A 10,035-nucleotide genomic window follows, 5' to 3' on the forward strand; every position below is an offset into this window, starting at 1 on the left:
ACACACATCTTATTTTGTTCCTTCTCCAAACTACATTAAAACTATCAAGAAGGGATTTTTTTTTTCTTTAAGTGGAGGGAAAAGAGAGGAGAAAACAACATAAAAATTTTGGAAAATACCAACCAAGGTACTGAAACAGGGCCTGGTTGGCACCCCTATAATAGAGGCCTCTCCATGTCCCTGGCCTCACTTTTCCTTAACCTACCTATAGCTTAACAATAGGTAATGTCCTCTCTCCCACCCAGTTCCCTGTTTTAGAAAATTACCCTGAAACTTATGATTAATACTCTTAGGTTTATTGATCACAATCTCAATGGTCTACCAGACTCCTCCCATCATCGTTCCTGGCTTGCTGACTGCACCAGAGAATCACGTGGCCACAGGCAGGGCTCCACCAGACCCCTGGAATCATCACATAGCCTCTGGAGGGACACCCAGATTTTCCCTTAAAAACCCCAGGCTGATCTGAGAATGTGAAGGCAGTTTTTGGAGGTGCGAACGCGCTGCCTTCTCAGACCACCGGTGCTCTGATAACAAACGCTTATCCTGTAGCTCAACTCCTGTGTCCGTCTATTGGCTGAAGTGGCGCAGGCAGCACAAGCCCGGACTCGTTTGGCTTCTGGTTTCAGTACTAGAGGAGCTCCTTGAAAATAATACTATTAATGGTGAATTGTAGTGAATAAGCTAGGAAACCTAATCGTTTCTATTTCAGATTTCACTTGCAATGAAATGATCTATGGTGTGGAACAGTCTTCAATGACTGAACAGAGAAGTAATATTTATGTCTTATCAGAAATGTTAATTTAATTATGAGTGAAAATTATTATCTTTCTATCACCATTAATACATCATTCAAATATCTTCAGACATCTGTGAATTGCATAAGCAAGGTTCACAGTTTAGGGAACTATTTGTAATATTTCGTTGGCCAAGGATCTAATCTATTACATCCAGCAAGTTTAAATGATCATCAAGATTAGACTGCAACCCCCAAATGTATCTACCAAAAATGAAATATCATTTTTAAAACAGCATAACAAATTACCTGATCCCATTATGTTTAAAACTCACATATGACTGTGGCCATTCATTAAAATCTGAGAAATACATTATCCGTGAATTAACTGAATAAGATGCTTGGATGCAAACATGGTGAGAAACATTCCCGTTCTTCAAAGAATAGTTTGTAAGAAGTAGTTTATATTTCAGAAAATGAGTTGATCTACTTATAAATATATGTCTACTTTCTTAGTTGCATTTTCCCTTATAAATTGTGTACATGTTATGACTTTGAGATTGAAGAGGAGCAGAATATGCCACCCCAAAATATACCCTTTGGCATAAAGATTATTTGGGGCTTTTTTTTTTAATTAGGGAATTGGGGGATGGGAACAGCGCTGGGGAATTGGGGGAAGGGGAACAGACAGACAAGTTGCTGTCGTTTTGTTCTTCAGTCTAGTTGTGGAGGATGTCACTTCACTGGCCCATGTTGGCACCATCATTGCGCTCTTCCTGGGCGAGGCAGATCAGTCGCCAGCTTCTGGATGGCCGCTCACGGCGGCTGCCTGCCACTCACGGTAGCTTACAGCAGTCCACTGTAGCCCCACTGCAGCCTACGTCGTCACCGGCGACTCGGGCAGCCCAGCTCCAGGTTGACCTGCTGTTCACCATCTTAGCTGTAGAGGGCAGTGTCAGTGGCCCATGTGGGATCCCAACTGGGGCCCTGCTGCTCAGAGCTGGCGTCCCAAGGCAACTCTTAACCAATGTGCCGCTCAACCGGCCCCATGCCTTGACTTTTTAACATCTATACACCTATCTTTTCATACACACAGTTTTAAATATGTATCCTCCCAACATTATGCAATTATTCAATGTACCATCAAAATTGCATTCACCCATTTCACAAAAGCATATACCCCAATGCCAAGTCTCACTAAGTTATTATACTCAAGATACCTGAGTGGTATCTCCCAGACAAGCCTACATGGAGCTCCTTGTCTGGAAGTCTATGGATAGATATTTAACCATCCTGAACAGACCCAGTATTCAAAGGCTAGGGGGAGAGGAGAGTGGAAAACAAGACCATTGTTAGAAAAATAACCTCCATTTGGAAAAAAGAAAAAAGAAATAAGGAAAAAAAGCCACAATGATGATGAACAATATATCCTACTTGAGAGGAATAGCAATAACTTCCTGGTTTTTTGGTTTTATTTTTTGCCTCTGGTTTTACTCTCTGGAAGAAGCGCCCTTACTCACTGTCTTCCATATCTGTATTTGACATGGCATCGGTGGGAGAGTCTCCTCTTAGGGGGCTGCACCTTTTAGCAGCTTGATCCCCATCGTTGCAAGTTTGGGAGCCTGAAAATACCCTTCTAGGTTAAACAGGAGATCATGGACCTTTGCTTACTGGACTTAATGATTTCTCCTGCAATACAATCTTCTTAAAAGCTTGATACACTTTTGCTTATGTTCATTTAGTCAATTCTCTGAGCTAAGAACAGATGTTGGAGATATTGACAAGTCATAGCCCATGAATTTAGACCCTAGCCTAAGATTTATTATCTTTCAGTAAGAAATCTCAGTGTTCTGCCTAGCCTCCAGCCTTCAGCTTAATGGCCTCAATCTTGACATCTGATTCAGAGAAATGCAAAACAGTAGCAAGATTAGGGAGGCACAGCCACTCTGTATCCTCAGGGTGCATGTTCTAAACTTTGATCAGACAGGAGACATATTGCAGAAGATGCCCAGTAGGCTCAGGAATATGGAGAGTTTCTCAGGCCCCAATTTCATTACCTACTTTGTTTCCTGACTCTCTCTTTTCACTTTAACCTCTAATCGACAATTTACCTTTTCCGATCCTGCATGGGTCGTGATGTTCTGACTCAGACAACTTTGATGCTGCCTGCAGGCAGAAAGACCTCTAATAGTAAAGTTTTGAAATAGCCTCAAGTTGAGATGCTTTTCTCTTTCTTGTAAGAACTATTGTAAGCCATAGAAAATCACCAGCATGTTCCAACACCCTGACTTGTTTTCCTACCAATTCTTCCAAAGCTTCAGCCTTGGTTGTATAGAGCATTAATTATGAACACAAAATGGACTCTAATAATTCTGATAGCTATGTCAGTCACAAATTGAAAGTCATGTCAGAGCACCACATAAAAGGTGTAACCAATGAACGCCCTAACCAGATAACTCCAGATGCGGGGTGGAGTATGACCATCTAGACAGCTTTATCAGACTGCAGAGGGGGACACCGCACCCGATGGCTCATCACTGAGGCCTCAAGTGACAGCTGACAGCTGCACCTGTACTCGTCACAGACGGAGCACTTGAAGCCTGGCCTCCTGACAGACTCGCCAGCCCAGCCTGACGCCTGACGCTATGCACCCCAGGGCCGAAGGGAGTCTTGCTGAACACTGGACTCTCTCTCATCCTTCTTTCATAAAACTGTTTACTTTGCCTCACCCTATTGCTTGCAAACCTGTGTGACCCTCTTGTGTGAAACCGCTCTACCTCAACTATTGGAGACTATCCTCTGGCCAGAGCCTTGGTTAATGCCCATGGTAAACTGAGTCAGTAGGACTATATCCATGATTTTATTCTAATAAAGTCTGACTAGTGGAAAGACACAAACGTGTGTGACTGCTACTTTGATAGCCATGTCCCGCTCACAACACTTGGTACATATAAAGTCTGAGTCCCAAGATGCCATGGGTGACAATTTAACCAACTTATTTGCTAACACAAAACAGAAACGGCCAATTTTCCAGCCAGGGTTAGAGAATCCCCATAGCTCTGCGCCCATCTTGATTCCACCTCTTAGCTCTGTTATTCATAGTCCTGCTAGAAAGCAACAACAAGCCCAAAATGGAGTCACTTGAGCTAAGAAGCAAACCAAGACTTAATTGTAGCTTCAGCCTCTCCCAAGAATGAGACCTTTAACCAGTCAGTCAAGCTGGAATTTCCTGATTAGCACTAGTGAAGAAATCTGCATGATAGACACCCGCACCCCACCCTACACACATCCTTCCTCCAAAGGAAGGTGACCTTGCCTGAAAAAAATCCTTTCTTTTCTTTTGCTAATGACTTCCTTGTCTTGCCTTGTTTCTGCCTAGAAAAGCCTTCCATTTCACACAGCTCCTCCCTACTTGCTAGATGGGATGCTTCCAGATTCATGAATTGTTCTGTAAGTCAATTCGATCTTCAAATTTATTCAGTTGAGTTTGTTTTTTAACAGTCCCCACTTACTGGCACACACATTGACTCTTACTCTGGGCAAGATACTCAACAAGGTTAATCAGAAACCTCTTGACACACTAAGTCCCTTCTGCACTATCACAAACAGTTCCTTTTTTAATTCAGTCCCCCCCCCCAATTTCCCATTTCAAGGAAATTTTGGAAAGCCCCAAGAGCCCTCAGTTTGGGGGCAGGGCCTTGAAAACCAACTTGCTTTTTCCTTGCAAGAGTTCTAATTTTCTCATGCTCACATCTGTCGACTGGCCAAAAACAACTCTCCAGAAAATCCACCAAAAGAATGGTTTATTCAGAAAAAGAAAAAGAAACGAGGTCACTCCATTAGTGTGTGAATGCACACTTTTCATCAACACTTCAACAGGCTGCCCACGTGCAAAAAGCCCCAATTCCAAGATGGCTTCTTTATTTATTTGTATCCCTCTCCTGGAAGTTACCACAAAGCTTAACAGGAAGTCAGGACTAGAGAGTTAACAAGGGGCCCAGCTCCACCCATAGTCCTCCCAACTCTATGGTTAAGCATCTTAAGATGCCAGTTCATTTTTATCACATCCTTCCTTCCCACCACCCCACCACAAGACTTGGTGTTTAGGATCCTCCATGAGGTCTCCAGGCAGTGATCACTGTATCCCTTCCCTTTCCTCACCCCCTCCCCACCATCCACACAAGGAAAGTAAAGCCACATTTCATTACCAGTAAGTAATGGCCTATTCATTGTGTTAATTGGCTTCTCACCCTCACACACAAATAGATACCTAATCTGGTCATTCAGAAGTCAAAAATACAGTCAAGTTCTTTAGAATCAACAAGATAAAAAGAGATCTCCCTTACCATTTAAAAATTATTAATATATAGCTGCTGTATCCCCAGATCTAATCAATTTCTGAGCAAATCCTAAATAGTGCCTTCCCTTCTAAGATATGAGTTAATAGGTAGGTAGAGAGGGGTTAAATATATGCCAAAATAGCAATGCTTTATCTGTAGGTTGTAAAATAAAGATAATTTTTATTTTCTTCTTTCTTCTTTTATATATTTTCTAAATTGCCTGAAGTGATTTTGTCTTGTTTTTGTAAAAAGGGAATAAAAGGTACAAGAAATTTTTAAATATTCAGTTAGCACAGGAAATGTTCTTAGGGTCATGGAAATGTTCTAAACCTGGATTATGGTGATGTTTGTATTTTGTACTCATATCGCAACCTCACAGAGTTTGGGGAGAAAATAGCAAGGAGAGGTCAGAGGAGAAACTGATGTAGACAATGAGAAGAAGAAACAAAGGCAGGAAGGAGAGAAAGACAGAAAGGAGGGAGAGAAGGGGGAAAGGAAGGAAGGAGGGAAGGGAGAGAAAAAGGAAGGGATGGAAGGAAGAAGGAAAGGTGGTGGGAGGGAGAAAAGAGCTCGGAAATTAAACAAGAGATATCCCACTATAACATAGCTGAAGACAGCCTAGCTGTACAACTCCATCATTTTCACTTTGTGGAATATATGTGTCCATCAACATGTTGGTAAATGAACCTTTCTTGGCCCTCCAACACAGCAGCAGAAGGTTGGTACTTTGAAGATGTTGATATAATTTGGAAAATCTACCACCAATTCTGTCAGGGTATCCCACATATAACAATTTTGGCCTTGTGTCTTTGAAATATTGTATGCAACAAATAAAATGCTATCATGGTGTTGGTATACCACATGGACACAAACATCTCAAAGTATTTGTTTTACCAAAGGGAGAAGTGCTATCTTCATATAACTTGACATTTGTTGACCATCTCTTATATACAACGAAATCTGTTTCTTATTTTGAGGGATGTAGAGAGGAACAAGGTATGGTTTCTGTCCTCTAGGAATTTACTTTCAAATAGGGTAGATACATTTTATTGGCACGCTTTATGAAGGAGGTTAAGCCTGGAATTTTGCAGAGAATTTGAAAAGAAAGAAGTAAGGAAGCACCTTCCAGCATAGGAAACAGCATCCACGAAGGTACAGAAGACGGTAGATTTAGGATGTGATTAGAAAATGGTGAATCATTTGGTGTGACTGCACGCAAGCTTTATAAGCAAGTGGTGGAAAATATGTAACGGGGAGTGTGAGCCCCTTGTATATGTAAAGTAGAATCAGTGAAAATATTCAGAACAAAGATGTCTCAAGTTCCCAGTTTCTGTGAAGTGTAAGAGGATATGGTAGTTTTAAAGATATGTCCACGAATTCTTTGATAGGGACTTTGCATGTGGGAGGAAGATAAATAATTTCTGGCCAGAGGACAAAGTGTGGTGGCTTTAAAGATACACTCCCAAATTCTTTGATACTCCTCTCAAGAGATGGAACTTAATTTCACTCCCTTTGACTGTGGGCTGTACTTAATGTCGCTCTTCCAGCAAATGAAATATGGCAGAAGTGATAAATGTCATCTTCAAGGTTAGGTTGTAAAAAGACTACAACTTCTATCTGGAGAGGGTGCTCACTCTCTCTGTGGGAGAAGCCAGCTTCCATGTGTGAAGGCAGCCTGGTGGAGAGACCACGTGGTAAGAAACTGAGGTCTCCTGTGAGTGAGCTTGGAAGTAGATATTTCCGCACCAAGCCTCAGATGACTGCAGCTCTGGGTAACACCTTGATTGCAGCCTGGAGGGAGCTCCTCATCCAAAGCCACCCAACTAAGCTGCTTCCTGGCTTCTTACCCATAGAAACTAGGAGTTTGTCATTTTAAGTGGTCAAGTTTTAGGGTAATTTGTTTTGCAGCAATAGATAATACAAATGGCTTAGAGAGAAGAGTGACCAGAGAAGGTGAAGACATGAGTTAGGAGACCTGACATTAGGTAAGGCAAGAGACAATGAAAATGTAAATCAGAATAGTAATGAAGTGTACAGACAAAGGGATCCATGCCCAGTGCCTGATGGAAATTTTATTGACAGGCTTTATGGGCTGATTAATTTGGGGGAGGTGGGTGGGTAGTACTGAGAGATAGAGAGATGTCTGGTTGAGATGACAAAGGAGACGGTAATGTTATTAGCGAAAAGTAGAATATAGAAAAAGAAGCACATGTAGAGGGCCAAGGTGAGTCGACTGCGTGCTGCCATATCTCTGTGTGTTTGGGTTTTAGGCATGTTGATTCTCATATCCCAGCTGATATCCACACCAAGATACCCACAAAACTATTGCAAAATCATACCTGGCACACCAGGGCACGGTCAATTCAGACTAGAGATGGAGATTCAAAGTTATTAACAGATGGGGCAAAATGATCCACACCTGAGGAGCAAGGCTCTAAAGCACCTTCCAGACTTTCAATTCTGTCATTGACTAAAAATAAGGGAAGGTTGTTTGCAACATAATGAAGGTTCAAGGGTGTCCCGTGGAAGGGGATTTAACAGGCAAAAAACTGAGATGGGGAGAAGGAAAAGTATAGAAGATCCTTTCTCACAGGGATAATTAGGGCTAGAAAAATTCTTCCTATAAGTACATCAACAGGGTTTTCGTTTTTAGATTTGTTTATATGTGATACAGGAAATCAGGAAAATAAGAAAAGGAATGGTTCAGGGCATCTAGTCCCACTACTAACAAGGTTATAGTATAAATAAATGATTTAACAATAACCTAGTCAAGAAGCCAGAACTCAGAAAGTAAATAAATATACAAGACTTTCCTATGACACCTGATATCATAAACAGCTTCCTATGGAAGTTTGTTTCACTTGCATGAAAATATGCATTTGTATATTAAATAGGATACATTTCAACAGCCAATTAATTCACTTAACTAAAATAATAATCTGTGATGCTTTAAGCCAATATTTGAAAACACACAAAAGATTCGAAGTTAATATAGAGGGCTCCAAGGAAAGAATTTAAAGCCTCAAGGAAAATCATGCTGCCAGAACTGGAATGATAATGAGCTGAAATTTCAATTTTTGTTCTTGCATTAGTTAATGCATTTGGGCAGAAATGTTGCTTCGAATAAATTTATTTCAGTGCTAATAGCCAAATGTCTTTCTTTCTCGGCCTCTGCCCAAAGCAAAATCACAAGTCCCTCAAGTGCCCTTCATTAGGTCAAATAACCCTACAAGTTCGCCTTCTTGGCACAAAGATTTTCATTTCTCTGCTTGCTTTGCAGCCAGAAGTGGTCACATGCATCCTGGAAATCTGGTGCATCAAACCATTTCTGCTTCAACAGCAGAGAGTCCCTCAGCACACGGTGTCAGGGAGCTAGATAATTATGGATATTCCCCATACTAAAAGCTACCATTTAGTGGACAATTTTAATAGGAAACAGGTGTGGATCTCAGCTAATTAACTTAACTGCAAGGAAGGCCACGCTTCTTTATTGTCTTTAAGTCAACCTAAATTGGACTGAGCCCTCATTCTTCCTGGTCGGCAGGAAATCCAGTCTTAATCATTTCTTCCCACTTCCCCTCCCTTCCCCCTGGCTGTAAAGTGTCCCAACACCCAATCAGTCATCAATCATTAGTCTGTAGTGGTCACAGCGAAAAAGTCCAGTGACTTATGAATTACAGTTACTTCCTGCTTCCTCGATGCATACATTTATCAGTGAGTAATAAGGGCCAGAGAAAACTCTCTTGGCCCTAGAAGCTGACTCAATGACAGTATCACAGTCTTTTTCTAACTCATATGTTACATCTCAGACTTTCACCTGCCCTGACTCCACATTTTCACCTAGAAAAATATCCAGACCCTTAAGCCCTTTGTGGCCATGATGAGAAATGTAAACAACCATAGGCTAGGACCATGGGAGCTGAGGGGAGACTGAGTCTAAAGGACAGAGTCAGGAACCAGCCAGACCTAGACAAGGGCCCCGAAGTTCATAGCCAAGGTGTAGGTAGGGGTCTTGAGATAAATGAGCAATCCAGGGGTGGCTGCCAGAGGTCTGGAAAGCGTCCATTGGATTGAACAGTTAAGAAGGTCATTTGGACTTGGCGACCGCCGCTGAGCAGATCGGATTCTACTCGTTTGCGCTCCTCGCCCTGCTTCCTTTGCAACCATGTCTGACAAACCCGATATGGCCGAGATTGAGAAATTCGATAAGTCGAAATTGAAGAAGACAGAAACGCAAGAGAAAAACCGCTGCCTTCAAAAGAAACGATGGAACAGGAGAAGCAAGCAGGTGAATTGTAATGAGGCACGCACTGCCAATACGCACTGTACATTCCACAAGCATTGCCTTCTTATTTTACTGCTTTTAGCTGTTTAACTTTGTAAGATGCAAAGAGGTTGGATCAAGTTTAAAATGACTGTGCTGCCCCTTTTCACATCAGAACTACTGACAACGCAGGCCGCACCTGCCTCTCCCATCTGCCCGGGCATCTGGCTGGCAGGGAAGGAAAAGAACTTGATGTTGGTGAAGGCAGAAGCTGGGTGGGACGACAGTGAAATCGAGAGTAAACACCAAGCTGGTCCAAGGTGTCCTGCAGGCTGTAAAACGCAGTTTAATCAGAGTGCCATTTTTTTTTTGTTAAAATGATTTTAATTATTGGAATGCACAATTTTTTTAATAATGCAAATAAAAAGTTTTAAAACCTGGAAAAAAAAAGAAGGTCATTTGGTCACTATGATCATTTCAGCGCAGTAATAGAAGTAATTTCAGAGCACTAATAAGAAGGCAAATCTGATTGAAATAGGCATAGGAGTCTTGAAGAAGTGGGAAGTGGATACAGCAAGTTTACTCTGCTCTTGTGAAAATGTGATAGCTAGAGGTGATTTGGGGGGTCTGCCAAGGCTTGGTATAGTTTTAAGATAACAGCATCTTGAGTATCTTTAAAGGCTATAGTGAAGGAT

General features: G+C 41.7%; 1 pseudogene; it reads left to right on the forward strand.

Moving 5' to 3' along the window:
* Window positions 1-9,216: 9,216 nt before the first annotated feature.
* Window positions 9,217-9,728, forward strand: LOC109395301 (thymosin beta-4 pseudogene; annotated as a pseudogene).
* Window positions 9,729-10,035: the final 307 nt, after the last annotated feature.

Source organism: Hipposideros armiger, unplaced genomic scaffold (genome assembly GCF_001890085.2).
Source record: "Hipposideros armiger isolate ML-2016 unplaced genomic scaffold, ASM189008v1 scaffold_13, whole genome shotgun sequence".
NCBI classification, from domain to species: domain Eukaryota; kingdom Metazoa; phylum Chordata; class Mammalia; order Chiroptera; family Hipposideridae; genus Hipposideros; species Hipposideros armiger.